General features: G+C 40.4%; 1 pseudogene; it reads left to right on the top strand.

Annotated features, from left to right (window-relative positions):
* Nucleotides 1–17,897, top strand: part of LOC124009965 — a 68,606-nt pseudogene that overhangs the window by 27,091 nt on the left and 23,618 nt on the right.

Here is a 17,897-nt window from a genome sequence, read left to right as displayed (position 1 = left end):
GGTCGCTGGTTTGAATCCCTGAGCAGGCAAGATGGAAAAATCTGCCGTTTTGCCCTAAAGCAAGGCAGTTCACCCCCAATATCGACTGCTGCCCGGGCACCGATGACATTGATTAAGGCGGAAGTCCCATTTTGTTTGAATACATTCACTTCTGCAACTGACTAGGTATCCCTATACCAGTAATTTACGTCGAACAAAACTTAATTTTTACTATTCAAAATAAGTTAATGTTAATAAATATGATCAGTCATTCTCTGTTATTATGGACGAAGTCTGCTTTGTTGATTTGGCAATCCATGATTAAGTAATGCTGAATAGATGAGGGAAATTCCAACAGTTATGCACATAGTTTGAGATATTGAATGCTCTTCTCCCCCTAGCATCTAAAAAAACGATTGGACAAACAGTCCTGGTTGTGGTCTCTAAACATTTGCTACGACATCAACCAGAATACTACTACGTCTGATGATATGTAGGCACTAATTATGATGCCACTTAATGGTGGATATATGAAGTGAAGTTACAGAGTCGAAGTGACAAGAAAGATGAATGCAGTGGAAAAGCCATACTGAGCTCTTGTAATTACCGGCTAAAACAAAAGGGATGGGACTATACACTGCATGCTAATGAGATCATTGCAAATAGCAATGCACACATTCTTATGCTGGGTGCTGATGGTATCTCATAGCCCCAAGGTAGAAGAGAGCTAAGCACGCTGTCTGGTCTAGCAGAATCATGTGAATACTATAGTGTTCTTTTGAAAAGTCTGGGTTTTCATACAAGACAGAGATAGACCTTCATAATCTGTCTGCAGTCTATGAGCTTTTGTCTGAATGCCTCAGTTAATTCCTTTCATGGAGGATAATGGCACCCATTACTCTCAACAAGTATTAAAACTTTCAGTGTCATTATGATTAAAGTGACCCAGTTTTTGTAGTTGTTCTTCTTTTTTTAAGGACCATGTGTAACTTTGATTGAATATCCCTCTGGGATTTTTTTTCTCTTCTATTCTATTGTCTTCTATTCTATTGTCTTCTATTCTATTGTCTTCTATTCTATCTTTCTACAGGAGAAGAATCGTTGACAATCTTCCTGGATAAGCAGAAGCTCAGTAAGAAATCGGTGGGACAAGGAAACAGCTCTGTGGTCTCCCTGGAAGTATTGCATCAGTTGGCTGCCTCTTATTTCACAGACCGCGAGAGCACCTTGAGACGACTTCACCACCTACAGATAGCCACCTCCGCCATAAAGGTAGATCAACTGCTACTCTCAAGGACACTCAGTCATTGAAGCATACAGTTTCTCTTCTGAATATGTTTGTTTAGTTTGACAGAGTATATTCCATTTTTCAACTGATGATACATGGAACTTGTATTTAGCAGGTTTATTTTTTATGTGAAACAAAATGAAGGTAGGCTACTGAGACGTTTGGCATTGATAATTTGTTCTGTCTGTCTCTAATACAATACTTAAGGTCGCATGGGTAATGTTTTGTTGCTTAGCAGCTAACTACTTCGCATACATTTGAATTCCAAACATACACTCTAAAAGGCAGGATTATCATCTGCATGTATTCAGTACTGCTGTATCATGATGACAGGAGGTGAGTGGGTGGACAGGGCTTGCTTTAAACTCATTGAAATAACAAAATTAATTTAACACAGGACTGTAAAATTTCTCAACTTTTCACCTTGATTAAAAAAAACGTATTCTGAACATTTGGGACTTGGGACTTGCTTATATTTCACATTTTAGTAATTTAGCAGACGGTCTTATCCAGAGCGATATTAGTGCATTCATCTTAAGATAGCTAGGTGAGACAACAACATATCACCATCGTAGGAAGTACATTTACGCAGATGTGGGATTTATTAAAAATACTCTTTAAAGAGAGGTAGGGTTTTAGACATTGTCAGAAGATGGGCAGGGACTCCTTTGTCCTGACATTAGGGAGGAGCTTGTTCCACCTTTGGGGTGCCAGGACAGAGAAAGAAGAGCTTTGAAAGTTTGAACGGGAACTGCCCAGTGCCAAGACATCAGATGTACAGGGTAGGGAGAGGCAGTTCCCTTTGCTGCTCTGTAGGTAAGCACCAGGGACTTGAAAATTATGCAAGCTTAAATGAAGCCAGTGGAGTGTGCGGAGGAACGGGGTGACAAGGGAGAACTTGGGAAGACTGAACACCAGGCGTGCTGTGATGTTCTGGATAAGTTGCAGCCAAAACAGGGTTGCAGTACTCTGAATGGGAGATGACTAGAACCTAGAACTAGAACACTTCCTACAGATGCTGCAGAGCATGAACCTTTCAGGAGTGAGTCAAGAGAAAAGAGGAGAGGGCCTAGAACCGAGCCTTGGTGGGCATTAGTAGTAATAACATGTGATGCAGACACAGATCCTAGGAGGAGTGACCTGCTGTGTAGGATGCAATCCAGAAGTGTGCAAAGAATGCACATTCCACGCAGCCCTGCGAGAGTGGAGAGGAGGATACAACCAAATCAAATCAAATTGTATTTGTCACATGCGCTGAATGCAACAGGTGTAGAGCATACAGTGAAATTCCTACTTACAAGCCCTCTTAAGGATCTCTACAGATCGGTGTCCCAAGTAACAAGAACATTTCCCAGGGCATAGACATATCTGATATTAAGAGGCCAGTGATCTGATGGTTCAGGGTGTCGAAGGCAGCACATATACATTACATTATCAAAAGTATGTGGACATCTGCTTGTTGGTTGAACATTCATTAATATGGAGTTGGTCCCACCTTTGCTGCTATAACAGCCTCCACTCTTCTGGGAAGGCTATTGAATAAATGTTGGAACATTGTTGCGGGGACTTGCTTCCATTCAGCCAATTCCTCCCAAAGGTGTTCGATGGGGTTGAGGTCAGAGCCCTGTGCAGGCCAGTCAAGTTCTTCCACACCAATCTTGACAAACCATTTCTGTATGGACCTCGCTCTGTGCATTTCCCTTCACTGGAATTAAGGGGCCTAGCCCAAACCATGAAAAACAGCCCCAGACTATTATTCCTCCTCCAGAAAACTTTACAGTTGGCACTATGCATTGGGGTATGTAGCATTCTTCTGGCACCCGCCAAACACAGATTTGTCCATCGGACTGCCAGATTGTGAAGCGTGATTCATCACTCCAGAGAACGCGTTTCCACTGCTCCAGAGTTGAATTGCAGCCAGCTTTACACAACTACAGCCAACGCTTGGCATTGTGCATGGTGACCTTAGGCTTGTATGTGGCTGCTCGGCCATGGAAACCCATTTCATGAAGCTCCCGACATACAGTTCTTGTCCACATACTTCTGTATAAATATAGTATATCTAGGAGGATGAGAACAGAGGAGAGAGTCAGCATGTTGTGCTGTGTCTCATAGAAAGCCTTTCAGATAGATTTTTTTTTTACCCCTTTTTCAATCTTGTCTCTTCACTGCAACTCCCCAATGGGCTCGGGATGTGAAGGTCGAGTCATGCGTCCTCCAAAACATGACCCGCCAAACCTTGCTTCTTAACACCCGCCCAACCCGGAAGCCAGTCGCACCAATGTTTCGGAGAAAACACCACTCAACTGACAACGAGGTCAGCCTGCAGGCGCCCGGTCTGCCACAATGAGTTGCTAGAGCGCGATGAGCCAAGTAAAGCCCCCCGGCCAAACCCTCCCCTAACCCAGATGACGTTGGGCCAATTGTGCGGCGCCCAATGGGACTTCCGATCACGGCCAGTTGTGATACAGCCTGGGATTGAACTGGGGTCTGTAGTGATGCCTCTAGACCGCTGTGCCACTCGGGAGGCATCAGATGTTTTTTATTAAACCAAGCAGAAAGAGCCATAGCTCTAGTACTACAGTGGTGTTCCATTTAGCCTATTAAATTCAATTGGGGTATTTTAGACGTTTTAATGATCCGACTTTACATTATTTAGATAACATCCTGGTCAGCTAGTCATTCATATTGTTCTTTAAATAGACAAATGTGTTACATTTTATTTGAGATTCCTTTATTTTCTGAACATTTACCTGTGATGCTACATACCGTGTGGTGTAAGTTATTCTCTCTTACCAAATTGTGTCTTGTGTTCCCCAACCGTCTAGTTGCGTCTAGAGGACAAATGTCCCATTTGACCAATGGTACACTTGACTGTCATGACTACATACAGTACAATACCTTTATTTGTTATGACAATTGTCCTTGATGTATTGTGAGTAGGTTTGGCCATAGACTACACTCAGAGGAAAATATAAAGATAATGATAGCAATATAACATGGTCCTTCTGTAGCTCAGTTGGTAGAGCATGGCGCTTGTAACGCCAGGGTAGTGGGTTCGATCCCCGGGACCACCCATACGTATAATGTATGCACACATGACTGTAAGTGGCTTTGGATAAAAGCGTCTGCTAAATGGCATATATTATTATATTATTATATTATAACATGATCCCAGTAGCAGTACTATACTGTATATTTACAGCTTGATTGTTAATTGCTGGAACTACATTTAATTGAATCTACTTAAATAGTGCTGTTTGGACTGTACAATTATTTGTCAAGGTCCATAAAGTTACCATTAGCATTTCAAAGGACCGGTACCTTAATATTTGTCAGAAAGTTTCATAATCGTCTGTACTAGCTGTATGCATCTGAGCAAACTGGCAGACAGCAGGACTGTCTAAAAAACATAAGCTGCCAGGTCCGATTAAGCACCAGGAATCAGTGCTTTGAACAACACAGAGTATACAAAACATTAGGAATACCGACATGGTGAATCCAGGTGAACGCTATGATCTCTTATTGATGTCACCTGTTAAATCCACTTCAATCAGTGTAGATGAAGGGGAGGAGACAGGTTAATTAAAGAAGGATTTTTAAGCCTCGACACAACTGAGACATGGATTGTGTATGTGTGCTATTAACCACGTTTACATTTACATTTACATTTAAGTCATTTAGCAGACGCTCTTATCCAGAGCGACTTACAAATTGGTGCATTCACCTTATGACATCCAGTGGAACAGCCACTTTACAATAGTGCATCTAAATATTTTAAGGGGGGGAAGGGGGGGTGAGAAGGATTACTTTATCCTATCCTAGGTATTCCTTAAAGAGGTGGGGTTTCAGGTGTCTCCGGAAGGTGGTGATTGACTCCGCTGTCCTGGCGTCGTGAGGGAGTTTGTTCCACCATTGGGGAGCCCGCACTATATCTGCGAGCTGTTGGCCAGAGGGCACATGCAAAGACTGAGTCAGCTCATTTGCTATTTAACGCAACAGTTTTTGTGAAAAAACACAAGGAAGTGGAAAAGTATATATTTTGTACATTACATCATCATGCAGTGATTTTTTTAGTTTGGTGGAAACACACCACTAGTTGGAAAATGAGCTTATTTTCTTCATGCTGATTTTTTTATATATTTGCATGAAAATCTGCCACCAATTGGATGGAAACCTAACTAGTCAGGGGTTGAATGGGCAAGAAAAAATATTGAAGTGCCTTTGAACGGGTGTGTCAAGAACTGCAACGTTGCCGAGTTTTTCACGTTCAACAGTTATCTGTGTGCATCAAGAATGGGCCCCCACCATCACCCACAGGACATCCAGCCAACTTTACACACCCGTGGGAAGCATAGGAGGCAACATGGGCCAACATCCCTGTCAAATGCTTGCCCATGCCCTGACGAATTGAGGCTGTTCTGATGGCAAAATGGGGTTCAACTCAATATTAGGAAGGTGTTCCTATTATTTTGTACACTTAGTGTATGTTATAGGACAGATAGATAAAAAAGATCACATGAAGCACTCTGCAAATACCTGGCTTCAGCCTTGCAGTGCTTCAAGATGAGAAGCTGCTGGTTACATTTTAGCAAAATTATCATCTCTAGTATGCGAGCCACCTGCTCCTCAATGCTCTGCCAACTGAGCTAATCATCCATGAGAGAGTGGGATGTGCTTGACCTGCCTGCGTACATGGCTTTGGGCTTTGTGGTTGTAATGAAACTTCTGGAGGAGGAATGAAATATATTATCTTACATAATGCAGGGGGACCATAAAGTACTTAAACTTATTTGGTATATATCACAGTAAAAGGAATGAAGTATAGTCCACAATACATAGCATGTAGTACTGCGCTGACTTGATATTGTTTGACAAGGGTCGATAGAAAAACAATATTTTACAATGAATCATCTGTAAAACACCTTATTTATTGAGTATTGTAGCTTACTGGCAGCGTTTTTTTGTCAAGAAATACAGTCTTACTCTCTTACATAACTGTGAGGAAGATTTGGAAGGAGATTTGCAAGGGAGGTTTATATTGATAGATGCGATAAAGAGATCGATTTCCATAATCTTGCCTTTTCACTGTTGCCTTTAACATTTTTGAGCTCCGTACTACAGTATATTATTCATATTTCATCGGTTTGGAGGAGAAGATTGACATGGATTAAAGTATTTTGTGAATGTTCACACTTGCACATTCTAATGTAGGCTCGCACCAACCTTAGCCCAGGTTTTGCTGGCCCTGTTACAGAGCAGGGTTAGCACCGACTTTTAGCCACAGAAACATAAACACAGAAACATGGTGCCAAAATAGCCCGTGTGAAACGGAGTCAAGAACAACGCATAGAATTTTAACTTTCCAATCAGAAAAGCTGAATTTTATCCCTCCATTTGAGAACAAAGACTTGGGGAAAAAAAAAAAAAATAAATTATGTGTGTTAGCTATGGCTAACAAAAACGGTTGCTATGCAGGCTGGCTAATGTCTTCTCCCTTAGCTAGCCAACTGCTCCAAAAACTCTACAGCTGGGAGGGCAGCAAATGCTCCATATTCATCTGTTTTAAGAACTTTTCAATGTAAGGGATAAACACAGACGCTCATCATTACCTTGGAAATAATGGACAATGAAGCGGGACAAGGCAGACACAGCATTCTCTGTATAGGGGCGAGATCGCATTTTTTCAATGAAACATAATTTCTGAGGTTGGACAGGCAGACAGCAAGGTTTATGCAAACAAACAATCACATACAATACTGTCTTTGATATATTCAGGTAAAGACAAGAGGATTCTAATATCCCATAACTCTTTGCGCCACTATTCAACAAGGGACAAGCTATTACATTCGGGAATGACTGGGAGTGAATGGTAGTAGCACAGAAAGTTTGCCATCAAAGTGAAAAGTAAACACATTCGTAGTGAATATCAGCTAACTACTCAACAGTTTTACTGTCATTCCTATCCAGCCACATTTTTACTGGAATTCCTGACCGCTGGTCCCATGAATATTAATTTTTAACGCTTCCTCACAGAATTATTCCATTGTCTTAATCTTCCCATCTTCAATTTATTGTAGATTTTACTCAGGTCATCTTCAACCTAGCTTTTACTTCCTGGCATGGGTACACTCAAAATGGCTGCCAGTCCACCCATTATGCCCTCATTGACTTGAATGGGGAAACCCTTTCTTTCATTCTATTTCTAAAGGTTAGACAACTAACAACCAGGTACATGATTCACCAGTAGGCATAATAAGGCATTAAAGTATCTCCTTGTTTCCTAGGTAACAGAAACTAGGACCGGGCCCCTTGGATGCAGTAACTATGACAGCCTTGATTCTGTTAGCTCTGTCTTGGTACACAGTCCTGAAAATAAAATACAGCTAAAAGGTAAGCTACTGTACTCCATTCTCTAAACAGTTTCTCTGTGTTCTATTGTGTGTGTATAATATACTCATTATGTTCTTTGTTCTATGCTGCAAGACAAATTACTTGGAATCCACAAAAAATAGTTTTGCTGCCAAGAAGAAAAAATGACTTATTTAGTTTCAAATTATCATAACTCTCCAACTTGATGTAAGGGAGTATTTTGGTGGAGAAACTTTCTTGCGTACAATAAACTCTCCAGGCAAAAGCTTTGGATTCCCCTTGAGTGCTTCACTGTTCTCGCCAGCTCTGATCTATACAGCCAATGCCATATGATTTTGATAAGTGTATATCAGTGCTTCTAAGCTTAGCAGTGGGCTCTCATTCGTCATTCCTCAAGGCTATTCATTCAGGCTCTTTGACTTGTGAAATCATGCAGTATTGAATCTCAAATCATAGATCATATCTGTGAAGCAAGGTTTTGAAAATCCTGTTGTGTGGGATTATTTTGGGATGGATTCATCCATCTGCTGGGGACTGGCGCTTAAACGGTGTATAAAATATGCTTTGGTGACGTCCCAAAATGGTACCTATTCCCTACATAGTGCACTACTTTTGACCAGGTCAAAAGTAGCGCACTGTAAAGGGAATAGGGTGACATTTTGGACACAGGCTTTGAGTGCTGCTTCCATAACCTGGCTCCTAGCAGGTCCAACCAGCAGGTCCAACATGGCTGCACTGGTCAAACAACAGAGGCTAGACAATAGGGAACTGGGCAAATATCAGACATAATGAGGCCCAGATGGCCAGGACACAGTCCAAGGATGGAGGAACAAAATCTCCATACGCTAAGCCTTCATTCCCATAAACACCACAGGGATGGCTAACAGCAAGGAATAGTTTACGTTTTGGCCTATAAGGTGGTCTTTAAACTATGGTAAAGCTAGGGTAAGATGGAAGAGCTAGGGTCTTACTGTAGACAGTAAGAAAAGATGCGGCTTAAATACTCTAACAGAAGAAAAGCATTGATGGCGAGTGGCTAAGGACTATTGCGGAGATTTAATCCTATTCTGTTATGTTTGCGCAATGTGCTGTCTGTGCGCCGGTATATTGTCTATTATTATAGATCCTTGTGATTGTTCTTTCCTTCCTTTTTAGACCATAGGCCTAATAAAATAATCAAATGTTGTGTAGTGGCTTTGCTGGCATGCATCTAAACAAATTGGTTGAGTTTTCCCCACCAAGATTTACATGCAAAGAAATCGCCACTACCCCAATTTATTAAGCTTTTTAGGGATAAGAAAATGATCATACCTAGGCTAGAGAAACACAATGCAATAAAGTATTTTCTTTCTTTTTTCTAGTGAGCAAAGAGTTATAGTCTAGGCTGTAAACTGCAGTGAATATGCCATTTCAATAACCGCTAAAAAGCTCTGCGTTTTGAATGCATGATTCATTATGCAAATAATAATAATCTAGCCTAGGCCTGATTAGGCAAACATTTGGATCAGTAATGGGTATTTTCTCGACAGTAAAGGCACATTAGCAGGCTAGTCATAGTGTGTATTTTGTGTATCGGCGTTAACAGATAGGCCTACCATCTGACAATATAGCCTTCTCATGCGCTGTTTGCCAGTTATTTAGGCAATCTTACCGTGCCTTCTCTCCTTTCCGAGCAGACTTGCTCACCTAGAACCAAGAATGCTTCAACAGAACAAGGTTTTGATAAGTTGTCAATTTTTTATCGTCGGAAGGGGGTCCTTGCGGCCGGGTAAGCGACTGCTTATTTAGCTTCTGCCTAGAGCCGGCTCTGCTTCAGAGCATCACACGTCTGGCTAAGCTTTATTTCAAGAGGAAAGAAATAGATAAGCAAGTGACAGTGATGACAATCTATCTAATCCAATAGTGAAGCCAAGTCTAAGTATCGTGAACACAGGAGAAAAGATGATGAAGGACTGGAAAAAGCAGTCTGTATCAAGAACTGAAAGGAAGTGCATATCTACTGGTCTCTCCCTGCACAATGTATAATTCATGAAAACAAAGTCCAAGGGTATATCCTCCAAAGATCTTCCTCACCTCGTGTTCTGGAGGCGTAACACTGTAAATGTAAATGTTCAATCCAGGATTTTGTTAACTTTGTGTTGCAGGGCTTATCTAAAACTGTGGGATATATTTTTATGTTTGTCTTATCCCTATATTAAATACATTGATTACTGTACAATGCCATTTCAGCTATTGTTTACGTGAAGTGCACTAAAAAAGCTATCTACAGGAAACCTAAATCTTTGGTTCACCTCTGGTAGCCCAAGAGCAATTGTAAAATTGGCTTACCATGATGTATAAGCCACAACCATGACAAAATGCACAAATCATATCATGTTTAAATTATTGATAAATAACCCTCTCTCACTGTATTTGCATCTAATTAAACCATCAAACAGTGCATATTGGTCACTATATTAAGCAAATGGTTTAGAGTCTATAAGGATGCCAGGAACATTAAGCAAATGGTTTAGAGTCTATAAGGATGCCAGGAACAAAAATCGTGTTTTATATTATGTTGTCTTTTTTAACCAAGGAAAATGTGATCATTCAATTCTTAATCTTCATTAAAGGAAGCCGACACCAAAAACGTATTTTACGGCACTGTAGAAATATTTAACGATAATCTACCTTTTTCAAATTCATGTTAAATTGAAGTAGATTACCATTATAAGGTTACTAGAAAACAATCACAGCTAATCCCATTTCAGACTCCTATTATTCATTGCAATGGAAAAGCCCATGTGGTTTAATAATAATATGAAATCCCAGAGGTTAATGCCAGTCTAATAAATTTAATATTTTCCAATTCTTTAAAAGTAGGCTGTAGGGTCGTCTGCAGACAAGCATTTCAGCGAACACTAATTTGCTTCGAACACCCACGACAGAAATGTCACCACAAGTCAAACAAGCACAAAGTAGTGTGAGGAGAGGAATGAGCTCAGAGCATTCTCTTCCTTCAGCCATCGCTAATTATAAACGCAGCTTGTGCCAATTTCCAGCGCCTTCCTCAGGTTTGACATTTAAATTGCCAACCCACTTAATACCGCCGTCTCCTGAAGGAAGCCCACTGCTGACAGATACCCTGTAACTACTGAGAGATGGTTGAAAATCTGTGTGACAGTATTTTTTTAGATTGAGTGTGTGTGTGTGTGTTGAATTTTGTAACATTCTTAGCTAAAGCATCTCTGCACTTCCAGCAAGACAAGTCATTAGCACAGGGAAAAGAAATGAAATATGGGAAAGTATTGTTCTTGACAACTGAAGCTTGCAATTCCACAGAAAAGTACTCGTTGCACCCCCCCCCAAAAGTGGCAGAGATGGAAGGGCTGAGGTGAAGAGACTGTTATTTAGCCGTCTCCCAAATTAAAGCCCATTCCTGCCAGATAGCTCTCCCATTGGCTCACAGAACCTGTCAGCCGCCAAGGCAGGAAGACTGTGACTAATTGTGTCTGCTCTCCACTATTCAAAAAGTAAATACCAAGGAACACACATAAATATTCATAATAAGGCACACGGATTGACTCCACTCTTGAAACATTTCCAAAGTGTTTCAAACTGAGAGGAAGCCTTTGTCACAGCTAACATGATCATTAGATTCCAAACACTCACAGCTGAGCTTCTGACTAAACAAAACCATTAGGGAAATTGAGAAAAAGCAGACAATTTCATACATATTATTGAACTCTCTGCAAGGTTATTGATATGTATTGATCAGAAAGAGATGTTACCATTTAAAACAGATTATGGGTTTTCAAATGATGTGTGATTTAAAATTGAACGTTATCTTTATTAACATTGAATATCACCTATTTTAGGGGCATGTACAGTGCTTTCGGGAAAGTATTCAGGCCCGTTTACTTTTTCCACATTTTGTTATGTTACTCTTATACTAAAATTGATTCAATTGTTTTTTCCCCTCCTCAATCTACACAAAATACCCCATAATGACATTTTTGCAAATGTATAAAAATTTTAAAACTGAAATATCACATTTACATAATTATTCAGACCCTTTACTCAGTACTTTGTTGAAGCACCTTCGGCACCGAAAACAGTCTTGAGTATCCTTGGGAATAGGATACAGATCTGTAGATCCTCTCAAGCTCTGTCAGAGATGTTCGATCGGGTTCAAGTCCGGGCTCTGGCTGGGCCACTCAAGCACATTCAGAGACATACAAAGCCACTCCTAAATTGTCTTTACTGTGTGCTTAGGGTCGTTGTCCTTTTGGACGGTATAAATCTTCGCTCCCAGTCTGAGGTCTTGAGCACTCTGGAGCAGATTTTCATCAAGGATCTCTGTACTTTGCTCCGTTCATCTTTCCCCCGATCCTAACTAGTCTATCAGTCCCTGACGCTGAAAAACATCCCCACAGCATGATGCTGCCACTCTACAATAAAGGCCTTATTGGTGGAGTGCTGCAGAGATAGTTGTCCTTCTGGAAGATTCTCCCATCACCACAGAGGAACTCTGGAGCTCTGTCAGAGTGACCAATGGGTTCTTGGTCACCTCCCTGACCAAGGCCCTTCTCCCCCAATTTGTCAGTTTGGCCGGGCGGCCAGATCTTGGGAGAGTCAATGGTGGAAAAAGTACCCAATTGTCATACTTGAGTAAAAGTAGAATATGACTCAAGTAAAAGTAAAAGTCATCCAGTAAAATACTACTTGAGTAAAAGTCTAATAGTATTTGTTTTTAAATATATTAAGTTTTTAAATATATTAAGTATCAAAAATAAATGGAATTGCAAAAATATACATAAGTATCAAAGTAAAAGTATAAATAATGTCAAATTCCTTATATCAAGCAAACCAGACGGCACAATGTTCTTGATATCCAAGGGTACTCTCCAAAACTCAGACATAATTTACAAACGAAGCAATAAGCATGTTTAGTGAGTCTACCAGATCAGTCGCAGAAGGGATGACCAGGGATGTTCACTTGATAAGTGCATGAATTGGACCATTTTGCTGTCCTGCCAAGCATTCAAAATGTAAGAGTACTTTTGGGTGTCAGGGAGAATGTATGGAGTAAAAAGTATGTCATATTCTTTAGGAATGGAGTGAAGTAAAAGGTGTCCAAATTAGAAATAGTAAAGTAAAGGACAGATACCCCAAATAGGACTTAAGTATTTTACACCACTGGGAAGAGTCTTGGTGGTTCCAAACTTCTTCCATTTAAGAATAATTGAGGCCACTGTGTTCTTGGGGACCTTCAATGCTGCAGACAATTTTCAGTACCGTTCACCAGATCTGTGCCTTGACACAACTGTCTTGGAGCTCTACGAACAAGTCCTTCGACATAATAGCTTGATTTTTACTCTGAAATGCACTGTCAACTATGGGACGTTATATTGACAGTTGTGTGCTTTTCCAAATCATGTCCAATCAATTGAATTTACCACGCAGACTCCAATCAAGTTATATAAACATCTCAAGGATGATCAATGGAAACAGGATGCACCTGATCTCAATTTCGAGTCTCATAGCAAAGGGTCTGATAGTTATGTAAATAAGGTATTTAAGTTTGACATTTTTTATACATTTGTAAACATTTCTAAAAACGTGTTTTCACTTGTCATTATGGGGTATTGTGTGTAGATTGATGAGTAAAACATTTAATTGAATTCATTTTAGAATAAGGCAGTAACTAAACAAAATTTGGAATGAGTCAAGGAGTCTGAATTCTTTCCGAATGCACTGTATATCAAGTGTAAGCCTGTCTCGTGCAGTAAAGGACATTTGTGCAGGCATATATACAGAGCATGTTCTGATGAGTGGCATTGTTTAATAGAACTGTTCCATCAAAACATTAGTCTCAAATAGCATCCGATTACCTATGTATTGCACATCTTTTGACCAGGGCCCATGCCTCCCCTCATTCTAACATCGTAGGCGCATCATTTCATAACCTTGACCATCTACACTCTGGATTTTGTTTGGCATTCTCTGCCATATCTCTGAAATGTGTGGTCTTTATACCTAACTCTCAATTACTAGCAACTAAGTTCCTTTGACTTGCAGTGGCGACAATAAACAACCCAATTATAGTAATTCCCATCTCATTTTTTTTACTTTTGCTCTCACTATGGAGACATATGAGGGATAAAGGGGACATATTGCTTTGTTTTGAACATGAACTTCATGTAACTTGAAGGCACTAAAATATCATATTTCATCAATGACAAGATGCTGTAATATTCTCCTCTGTATTCAGGTTTACAGGATGTCCTTCCAGAATTCCTCCGGAACCGTTTCGTGGAGGCTGCTCTCAGCTACGTGGCGTGCAACTCTGAGGGGGAGCTTTTGTGTCATAACAATGACTGCTGGTGCCGCTGCTCTGCCAAGTTCCCAGATTGTAACTGCCCCTTTGCTGATATTAAAGTCATGGAGGAAAATCTGCACAAAAGCAAGGAATCCTGGACCAACTTCAACACCGAATTCATGGAATCAGGTGGGCTATTTGTTTCAGTTGTTTGTTATTCATTTCTGTCAAGCTGCATTTGAAAGCTATTGGGAGGAGCAGGACACAGGTGTGCGATAAAATGGGCAAGGAAAAAATATTTTTTAAATCCCAAAATGGCTAGAACTATTTAGCTCAAAATCAACAATCACCTTGCTCATGCCCTGAATACGTGGTTTGAGATCGGAGGCAGGTCGTTTTCTCCATTGCTTTTGTTTCTCTACCATCTATCTGCAAGAGAGGGCTTCTATCCATCTGTTGGATTCTGTATAATATGGAAAGTGCATTCTGAGTGACGTTTTGAAGGCATAGACATGCTCCTTGAATTCACTAAACATCATTTTGACAGCAATAGCAGAGCAGCTCTCACATTAAATCTTTATAAAATGCTGTGTTGTTGACAAGCTACAGAAAAGGAGAAATATGTTTCCTCATAATTACAACATATTATTTTACTGCTGATGTTGTTTTTGTCTGAAGCCTAACTTGAGCAATTTGTCATGATAATGAGCAAATTACCTCTTAATTTTTTTGGGGGGGGTGGTTGAGTGTCAAAGCAAGCAATATGCAAGACATATCTTAAAAGGTACACACACACACACACACACACCTAAAAGCAAGCCTGAAAATGCATTATGTACAATACAGAAGAAGGGAGTGACCTAAGCACTAAGCATTTTTAATGGGGCAGAGTTTGTCTTATTATGTCTCTTCACTTGCCACTGAGCAAAGCATCCAAGACTCAGTGCTGCTGGCAAGAGTATGCTTACAGTCTGAATGTGAGGTTGAGCTGCAGTTCTGCTGAGATTAGTTGATAAATATTGTGGAGGGGGAAAACTAGAAATTGGTGGAGAGTGCTGGCACATCATGCACCCTTGGACCAAGTCTTTCCCCCAGCCAGGAATGATCCAATCAGAGAGATAAATCCTGCCTCCGTCTCCAAAGCCTCTCCTGCCCCACGTTGGTGCTTCATTGAAATCCCCCCCAAATCCCTTTAACTGTAGCACTTCACTCATCAAAATGCATATCTGCTTTCAGCAGGTGAAGTGGCTGGCTCGAGAGGACTAGTCCAGCCAAGGCAAAGCCTGGCTAGATGTATATTTACTCCAGTCATTCATTTGTTCTCATTGTCAGAAGGATAGATGGGTTGGGAGTCTGGTAATATTAATAAGAGGACTTTGATTAGTGGTTCAGCAGCGAGGCTGGAAAGCCCTATTGTATTTGTTCCCTTTGTATTGCCAGGAGAAATTGGACACCGCCCTAGGATGAGCTACTTCTGTACTCCTTACCACGCTTGTTAAATATCAGAACTCAAAATCATGCAATATGCTTTTGAAATATTTAGATTTTTTTTTTATGATTTTGACTACTTTAAACATCTTCTCCAGAATTGCTATACAGACTGGAATGAAATATGGTATATAACCTCTATGGGTGTTCATCTTGAAACACAATATTTTCCAAAACTATAGCACAAACAATATGTCTACCAGTGGTGGTTGGTGCCATTTAAAATGAGGGAGGATTTTTTTTTTATGAACATGGCCTTATTTCTATTACAGAATATTGAATGACTGTCATTCATATTCCATTCACCCAGCTCAATGTAACATCAATAGGTTTAGGCTATTACATGATACTTGAATTTCCACTTTACCCATCATGCGGTTGCTACAACCGAGCCTATGAATTAAAGTTTACAACATAGAGAGAATTTTGAGTAATCAAGGTGAGACAATGACACATTCAATACCGCCTTGCACATTCTTGCCTGTATCTAGCTGATCTAGGGAGTAATCATTAGTCCATAATTTGCAAATGTACATTTCTATTGGCCAAATACAGGTATTTTTATCCCTGTTTTGTTCTGTTTGCTTCCGTTTAAGAAACATTTTTCAATTCACTTTCATAGCAGCCACATAAAAACAGCTTCATTACTTTGCTTGTTGTATATATATATATATAATTCCTTCTCGCAACTATCTATGCGCTCTCCTCCTCTCAACTTTTCCCTTCGCTTGTGGACTTCAGTGCACTACACATCTGCTGTCTGTGACCAGGCAAAAAACTTTCCAAGCAAAACCTTCATATTATGACTGCTATAACTGCTACATACAGCCTACATCATTGTCACGTCATAGTCAACATAGCTACTAGAACTAATGCATTAGTAAACCCACTAATTACAATAATGCAGTACAGTGTACAGTCAAAAGCAGTTTCGCAACTAAACTGGTGGGCCCCGGTGGCAATACATTAATAAAACCAAAAGCTTACCTTGACTTGGAAGACTTACATTGTTGGATTGCCATAGCCAGCTAGCTAACATAGCATCCCTCTCTGTTTGAGCCGGGTGTTTGAGTAGGCTAAACTAGCTAGCTGCATTCTTTAGCTAAGTAAAAGTTGTCAGGATTTGGCCAGGGTTGTTCCAGTTTTTGGTCACTAGATGCCCCCATTGTGCCTTTTGACCTTTTGTTTCCCCTTGATCCCCATTATTATTTGCACCTGTGCCTCGTTTCCCCTGATTGTATTTAAACCCTTTGTTTTCCTCAGTTCTTTGCTCTGTGTTGGTGGAAGGTAAAGGTGGAAGGTAAAGCACAAAAAGCCTCAAAAGATACTCAAAAACAAACAAACAAGAACAAAAAAACAGAATTCCACAAGAGAGTCCACCGGGATCAACAAGAGTTCACAGAGTACTAGGGCTGGGTGCTAACATACAAACACAGAGCAAAGAACTGAAGAAAACAGAGTTTATTAAAGTCCAAAACGGAATAACAGAAATCCTCTAGATTTGTAGAGGGGAAAACAACTGGAGAAGCGGCCACAGACTGCAGGTCGCTTCAAAGGACAGGGTGATACACAATCACGGCAAAAACACGACAGGACAGTTTAAATACAATCAGGGGAAACGAGGCACAGGTGCAAATAATAATGGGGATCAAGGGAAAACAAAAGGTCAAAAGGCACAATGGGGGCATCTAGTGACCAAAAACCGGAACAACCCTGGCCAAATCCTGACAAAAGTTAAAAATAAATACAACCAAATATAGCTCTCTCTCTCTCTCTCTCTCTCTCTCTCTCTCTCTCTCTCTCTCTCTCTCTCTCTCTTGCGTCTCCTTAATATTGAAAGAAATTCATTAGTTCTAAACTGTTCAACTATTGTCTTTCTCTCTCTTTGAGTCAACTAATCATCACATTTTACGCACTGCAGTGCTAGCTAGCTGTAGCTTATGCATTCAGTATTAGATTCAATCTCTGATATTTTCATTGGGTGGACAACATGTCAGTTCATGCTGCAAGAGCACTGATAGGTTGGAGGATGTCCCCGGGAAGTTGTCATAATTACTGTGTATGTCTACGGAAGGGGGTGAGAACCATGAGCCTCCTAGGTTTTGTTTTGAAGTCAGTGTAACAAGAGGAGGACAGAAGCTAGCTGTCCTCTGGCTACACCATGGTGCTAACCTACAGAGTACTGCTGAGGCTTTAGTAGAACATCAAATTTTATTAGTCACATACACATGGTTAGCGAAATGCGTGTGCTTTTAGTTCCAACAGTGCAGCAATATCTAACATGTAATCTAACAATTCCACAACAACTACCTAATACACACACATCTAAAGGAAAGGAATGTACATACAGTGCCTTGCGAAAGTATTCGGCCCCCTTGAACTTTGCGACCTTTTGCCACATTTCAGGCTTCAAACATAAAGATATAAAACTGTATTTTTTGTGAAGAATCAACAACAAGTGGGACACAA

The sequence above is a fragment of the Oncorhynchus gorbuscha genome, linkage group LG22 (genome assembly GCF_021184085.1).
Source record: "Oncorhynchus gorbuscha isolate QuinsamMale2020 ecotype Even-year linkage group LG22, OgorEven_v1.0, whole genome shotgun sequence".
Taxonomy (NCBI): domain Eukaryota; kingdom Metazoa; phylum Chordata; class Actinopteri; order Salmoniformes; family Salmonidae; genus Oncorhynchus; species Oncorhynchus gorbuscha.
Note: the sequence above shows the minus strand (reverse complement) of the source record. Positions and strands in the feature narration are given on the sequence as shown.